General features: G+C 36.7%; 1 non-coding gene across 1 annotated transcript; it reads right to left on the bottom strand.

Moving 5' to 3' along the window:
• Window positions 1-6724: 6724 nt before the first annotated feature.
• LOC114008979 (U4 spliceosomal RNA) lies at window positions 6725-6861 on the bottom strand. Its single transcript, XR_003550463.1, has one exon. It is a non-coding gene; the product is annotated as a U4 spliceosomal RNA (small nuclear RNA).
• Between the last annotated feature and the right edge of the window lie 756 nt (window positions 6862-7617).

Here is a 7617-nt window from a genome sequence, read left to right as displayed (position 1 = left end):
GGAATATATACACTGCTGGAGCAGTATAGCCAGACAGGCCTCACCAGGGTGTGTGCTCTATACTCCAGGAAAATACTCATTGTCTCTTACTCCGGACCCACTCTACTCTCTAATATAACTCAGAGGCCTGTATGTAAGCATTTGAGTTTATGATTCTATCTTGCTAAAACCCAGAAGTTATATTTGATTGGGGGGATCCTTGATCATTGAGGATATGTAACTACTATTCAGGTGGTTTCCAGGAAACAAGGAGAATAACTTTGTTCTACGAAAATTAATCTTACTATTATAATCAGATCAAATTTGAAACTAGTGTACTTTAGGTTTCTTGGCTTGCAGGCTTTGTTTTTTTCTTCATCATTTCAGTATTCAGTTTTGGTAGTTCATTTCTTCCCTTCCCTACTATGGAAGTGAAAGGAAATCTGACTCAGGAGGAGAAAAAGGACAAAGGAATCAATACTTCATTCTAAAATTAGTGAGTCATTTTTGCAGCTTTATGAACCAGTAGAGAATTCACATGAAATTAACAAACCAAAGCCACCAAAGCCTGCTGTGTGACTTTCTCTAGCCTCGGTTCTCTTCACCCGAAATCTTATTATTTATTTATTTTTTTTGGTTGGAGAGTTGTTTTTTTTATTCTTTTTTTTTTTTTTTTTTTTTCTATAGAGTGCATGCGCTTACCAGGAAGACAGAGAGAGACAGAAAGACAGAAAGCGAGGTATCACCCCTTGGGGGGGATGGCCACACTGCAATCCCTTCTCCTCCATTCTTCTCTCAGGATCTTGGGCATGCACACACATGCGCCCAGCATGAGTTTAAGCCACAGGGTCCAGGACTCAAACTGCGGTTGACTACATGGGAGTTCATCAACATTATGCTGGTCCCCCAAAATCTTATTTCTAACTTGGTAAAACCTGAGGAAATAACTCAAGTTTCCAGATGCTTCATTGACTCCTTATGAGTATTCATAAAATAAGAGCAAGAAATTAATAGTTTCTGAGTCATTTTTAAAACATTTTCAGAGGCTGGGAACTCTGGTCTGGAGGCTGGCAGGCTAGCGTGATTTTCAGCCTCCTTATGGGAGTTCAGACCCTGGAGAGGTGATACAGCCAAGAGCCACCACTAACTTGAGACCAGCAGATAACATAATGGTTATGTCACTGCACTTCCACATGGCCAACCACAGTTTAAGTCCCGGACTCAGTGACTTGAAACTCACACTGGACATGTATGCATGCGTGCCCGAAATCTTGAGGAGAATGGAAGAGACAGGACTGCAGTGTGGCTATCTCCCCTGGGTGTGTGTGTGTGTGTGTGTGTGTGTAATATTTTCTTGTTTTCTGTCTCTCTGTCTCTCCAGCGAGTGCATGTGCCCTATAGCAAAAATCTCCCTCTAAAAAAATTATTTTTTAGATCTCTAGTAATACATAGCATATTTAAAAACTAAGGTCTTGGCCAGCCAGTGGCATAGCAGTTAAGACACTGGACCACAGTTCAAGGCCTGAACTTGGAGGCTTGAAAACAACACTGAGTTCTGTGTGTGTGTGCCCAAATCTCATAGAGGAGAATGGAGGAAAAGGGATTGTGGCATGGCCATCCCTCCATTGGATGATTTTTCATTTTTCCTCTTATTGTCTCTGTCCTTCTGGCGATTGCACACATCCTATAGACCTTTAAAAAATTATTTAAGTACTTCTTTGTCATTATTATAAGATTATTTGTTGAGGGCAGAGGTTGCATTTAAAAAAAAAAATCTACTACTGTGCTTTGCATCTTTGGCCATGGTCAGAAATGAAAAATTTGTATTGACTTGAAGGTGATTTAAAAAATTGTCACAGCAATGATTCACGGCTCACACTTACTGGGTGTTTTCTATGTGCATGATGTGGGATCAAGTATTTTACAAACCATACCTAATTTAGCCCTCACAATAATGGAGAGGGTAGGAGTCACTATTATGTTTGTGTTACAGATGAGGGGGTTGAGGATGTGAAAAGTTAAATAATTGTTACCTGATGCAGAGGGACAGAGAGGGGACTTGGTTTTGATGACAAGCCAGTCTGCACTGTTCACAGCCTTGAACTGGTAGGTGTGAACAAAAGAATAGGAGGATTGGAAGAAAATTATTTCAAGCTTGTAAACTTGAGAGATTAGAAGGATAGTCTTTATTCTTGATGATATTGGAGGACTCATCAATAGTTGTCTGCAGGACCTTGTTCGGGAGATAAAATGCTTCCTTCTACCATAGGAAGTATCTGCTGATTAACGTTCACCTGTGACCAGAAGGTGGAGCACTTTGGTTTCATATTTTATTGATTCATCTGCCTGGAGAAGAAAGAGCAAGAAAGAACATTATTTTGTGCCGGTGAAAGCCGTTTTGCCTTTTTCCTAAAGAAGCAAATGGAGTTAAGAACTCAGCTAAATAGGAGAAATGATTGAGAGTGGTGAGAGGACAAAGGGGAAAATATCACCTGACTTTTCTGATCTTTCCAGTGGGATGCAAAGAACTTGAGAGATTCTGGGGCATGGGGAGGCATACTTACAATTTGATGGGACTACCCGACAGTACTATTATGGGGGTGATAGGCAGTATATAATTATTTTTAATGTGTGTGTATGGTTAGGGCTGGAAATGTGTCATAGTGCTATCCAATACTAAAGAAGCACAGATGAAATTAGCAATCTTCTCTGTGTATTGGGATGGAAAGCAGCCTAAGTATTCCACAGGGGGATAAAAAGCTGACATGAAGAGCTTAATGAAATTAAGGTCATGTAAAAGAAAAGGGGAGTCTCTCTTAATAAGCAAGCTTTGAAATATTTTAAATGACTCGTTAGAGGAGATGTATTACATTATATACAAAATGCTCACTTTGAAAGAACTGTCTCAAACTCATCCATCCAGTTTTAAAAACTAGATGGTGAATACTACAGGGATTTTTGCCAACATCCAACAAAATTAGCTTCAAATATATTTATTTATTTAAATGTTTTTCAAGCAAAACAAACAAAACATATTGGTGTTCATTTTATAACTATATATCCCATTATCCCTGTGACTTAAGAAACCTTTCCAGTAACATTCTGGAAGAATATTATCTGCAGAATCTAAGAATCTGTTGGCTTGCTATCAATTGGGGGAAAAAAAAAGCTCAAACTTTTATACATATTTTATAAAAAAAATAGATGAACAGTTCTCACTAGTCATTTCTTAGATTGCAGAATTAACTAACATCATAATAATATATTAAAAATCCATGTAGGTTCCAGTGGCAGCAATATGCACTGCTAAGACACTGTGCTTCACAGGCTGAGCCCATGTGGGGGGCCCAGGGTTGATTCTTGGCTCAACCTAAAGGCCAAGAATAGTGGCATGTACCTGTAATCCAGCCACCCCAGAGGCTGAGGCAGGAGGATTGCAAACTCCAGGTTGGCCTGGGTAACATAGTGAGATTCTTTCATAAAGAAAAGAAAAAAGAGGGAACCAGCAGTTAGCGTAATGGCTATGTTGCTGGACTCTCCCACGTAGTCGACCGCGGTTCACGTCCCAGACCCGGTGGCTTAAAACTCACGCCGGGCGCGTGTGTGTGCGTGCCCAAGATCCCGAGAGGAGAATGGAGGAGAAGGGATTGCGGCATGACCATCCCCCCTGGGGGGGGATTTCTCACTTTCTGTCTCTATGTCTCTATCTGTCTGGTGAGCGCACGCGCCCTATAGTGAAAACCTCTCAAAAAAAAAAAAAAAAAAAGAAAAGAAAAGAAAAAAGGAAAAAAGAAAAACAAACTGGATATGGTGTTGTGTGCCATAGTCCCAACTGAGAGGGTGTAGTAGAGAATCACAACATAGTGAGAAGAGAAAAAGAAAGAAATCCATAGTAAACATTTATCTAAACATCTATAATGATCTCTTCTGAGATAATTTTTCTGGGGAGAAATTTGCTTTGTTTAAAGTATTCTTTTTGGTTGATTAGGATGTTGCGCCCTCTTATCGAGCATGTAGGTAATTTAAATGGTCGCTTCAAGTATAAGAACTTAGCCTAATCATACATTAAATTTAGTTTCCATGTACACTTGAAAAATTTAGAATTTAGAACAATTTAAATGGTGGAAATATTTTTTATAGCCTTGGGTTCTGTGTTTTATTTAATAAACGTTAGGTAAAACTTATAACATACTGACAAATACCGGGTTATTGGGAAAGTCATGACACATTATTACTTAGAAAACTAACATCATGATTTTCCTGATGACCTAGTACTCTAATTATTTATGTATTTTATGCACATGAGAAACTGAAAGCTACTAAGAACCCTCTTCTTACACAAAGAGAGCTCTGAGGCTCTAGCATAGCCTTATATATTTGTACTTACAAGATGAGTTGAGAGTTCTAGCTAGACAGAACTAAGACTTATCCCTGAGTAAGGAGGAAATATCCACTTGTGTGTAAGTCCACAGAGCTTCCATGTAGGAAGTGTCTTCTGTTCCCTGCCGTAACTGTTGTCTCAGGAGAGATGGTGGTTAGGGGTTTAAACTCTGAAGACTGGCTTCAGGCTATGGTTTTGTGACTGGCTCTTATGTGACCTAGAGCAAATTAGATATACTCCCAATGCCTCTTTTTCATTATTTGCAAGGAGACAAATAAATAATAACATTTACATGAGAAGACAGTTGTGTGTATTAAATAAGATAGTGCAGATAGAGGACTTGGCATAATAGTCTTTCCCAAATGCTTCAGAACCGTTAACTGCTTTTATTTTTAATAGCAGGAGAATAGGACTCACTATATTCATTTAATCATTAAATAAGTCAACCTGAATTAATTGTTACCATTTAGTTTTATTTTTAATAACATTTTATTTTATTACATGAGCAAAGCATAATTATTATAATGCTAAATTATATCTTGTGTTAAAAATGATGTATAAATACATAAGGAAGAAGAAGAAGAAGAAAAGTCATTCAAAGTCTTACCATCTGGAGGAAATATCTGTATCTATGATATTGATATACACACATGTGAAATTGTTTTCTATGCAATAGTGTCTTTATGATTCATAAGTAATCAAATTTAAACAAAATGCATTTAAAAACTTTATATTTTATATAATTTCTTCATTTAATTCTCAACTTTGTCACTCAGTAAGCTATGTGACCTCAAGAAAATTACAGACCTCCTTTATGTGTCTATGAAAAGAGAATAAACATATCCGTCAAAGGGTTGTGAGGATTAAATAAGAATTTATGTAAATTGTAGTGCATTTTTTAATAGAAATCATTGTGTAGCACATATCATTCAATTATTCCTTTTTTAAAAATAAAAGTTTATTTATTTGGTGAGAGAATGAAAGAGACTAGGACTCTCAACAAGGTCTCATGGCACAGTCATCCCCCTAGCTTTCTCAGATAGGCCAGATCACAGGCACACGGGTGGACCTGGGAACCAAACCCTGATCTACTTTATGGCTTTCGGCATATAAAGTATTGCACAAAGGCTATGCTGTTGCAACTGAGTCCAAGATTCCTTTTAAGGACCAGTAAAATGCTGAGATCTATTGTGGATCTATTTCTTTTATCACTGTTCTCTCCCTGCCACTCAATTTGCCATGTCTTTATTTCTTCACATGACCAGTGTTGAAATTCCTTTGGATTCAAGGTGATTTATTAATGAAGACACTTAGTACTTTCTTTATTAAAATGTACCCATGGGAAGATTATTTTTTCCCAGTGAAATAAAAAAAAATCAGGTTGTGATTAGTAACTGTATCTTACATTTGTTCATATCCTCCTGTATCTATATACTGTGCTTTGAATATAAAAGTTGATGTTTTTTTGAAAATATACTAGAAAAGTCCATAAAGAAATATTCACCAACTCAGAGGAAAGTTTACTTGGTGTCCTAAATGAGTTACTCATGTTCTCTTACTGTAGAAGAGGTAATGAGCTTATGCAATATTGTCTGAAGTGTATTGGGAATAATTTTTGGCTTTACTATTATGCCCTTTTAAGATTAAGTATCTTTTCATCAAGTTGGCATTTGCTGTTTGCTATTTGTCTGTACAAAGTGCGTTAAAGCAAGAGATTAAAGTAATGCTCTAAAAAACTGAAATCTGTCCAGTGATAATTGTAACAAAAATTATCCATTACAACTTCATAATTAAAGACCTTGATGAAATACGCATATTAAATAAAATCTAGAAGTCTTCTTTTCTGCATCTTTCCCTTCTAAAAAGATAAATTAATTTAACTGAAACTGAGGACAGGAAGGAAATGTACCCAGGCTTGAAATTTTGTTTGGAAACAAGTTCTGTCTTTCCCAAAATATAAATTGTGCAATTTATGGGGAACTTGGCTGGAGCAAGCAAGATTGTTGACAAAATGTAGCTACACAATTTGAGCTATTTTTAGCATTTATGCTGTTCCTGCACTTAATAACATTTAACATGAACATTTACTTACATGGAAATTACTCTTTTAAAATATAATAAAAAAGTTGGCATTTGTTTTGGAGAATATCCAGTTTTATATTTAAAAAATCAACAACAATCTACACTCAGAAGAGAGAAATATTCTCATTGACTTTCAGTGGTATAAAATTGTGTTAGGATATATAAAGCCTTTCTTTTTAATCATTATGTGTACTTATTCTGGAGAAGCAAAACTTATTTATAAGTCATTTTTAGTATCTTTTTTTTGGCTTTTGTTTCTGTTTTTGCTCTCTTATATCTAGTTATTGAAAAGTAGTCTAATGAAATTTTATCTGGTAGAGAAAATTAGAGGAATTGTCTTAATACAAATAATTTTCAACTAGCAATAATCGCGCCTCAGATAAACCTCATTGGCTATGATACTGCCACTGCGCAAAGCTAATACAAAGAATTTTTATAGGCTTTTGCTTTAGGGTGCTTGCACTCACTAGAGAGAGAGAGAGACAGAGACAGTGTGAGGGAAAGTGAGAAATCACTCCCTGAGGGGAGATAGCCACACCACAATCCTTTCTCATCTGTTCTTTCTCCTCTGCATTTTGGGGATGTATGCACATGTACTCGGCGTGATTTTTAATCTCCTGGGTCTGGGACTTGAACTGTAGTCAGTCATGTGAGAGTCCAGTGATGTAACCTCTACACCATCTGCTTGTTCCCAAAAATTTAAAAATTAACATTGTCAGTAAAAAGTGTCCTTCTAAAGTTCCTGAAAATTCTTGGAATATCTTCCTGCAACCGTTGGATGGTTTCCATTGTGATCTTTCTCTTACTGTATTTTCCTTCATAGTTAATAAAAGACCGTTTGAGTTCTTCCCCTTTCGGGTATGGTCACCTCTAACATGTTGATGTACAATAATGAAATAGATGCCAAGCACCCAAAGACATTTGAGGCAACCTTTCAACACCTCATGACTCAGCCTATTTCCATAAGTTAATGTTTCTGCCAAAGCAAAGAAAGTAGGGGCTCCATCTCTGGCTCTGTTTTTTTTTTTTTTTTTTTTTTTTTTTTTGTAGTTGAAACTGAAGCTTCCAGGTTGTCCTGACCTCTGAAAAATCTAACTTCTCTGGAACTCACAACTATTAATAATTTACTTCATGGGGGATATGATCTGTGTTCAGGGTTTCATTAGATGGAGTCA

Source organism: Tupaia chinensis, unplaced genomic scaffold (genome assembly GCF_000334495.1).
Source record: "Tupaia chinensis unplaced genomic scaffold, TupChi_1.0 Scaffold000423_1, whole genome shotgun sequence".
In the NCBI taxonomy this organism is placed as follows: domain Eukaryota; kingdom Metazoa; phylum Chordata; class Mammalia; order Scandentia; family Tupaiidae; genus Tupaia; species Tupaia belangeri.
The sequence above is the reverse complement of the archived record's forward strand: the minus strand, read 5'-3'. Positions and strand labels throughout refer to the sequence as shown.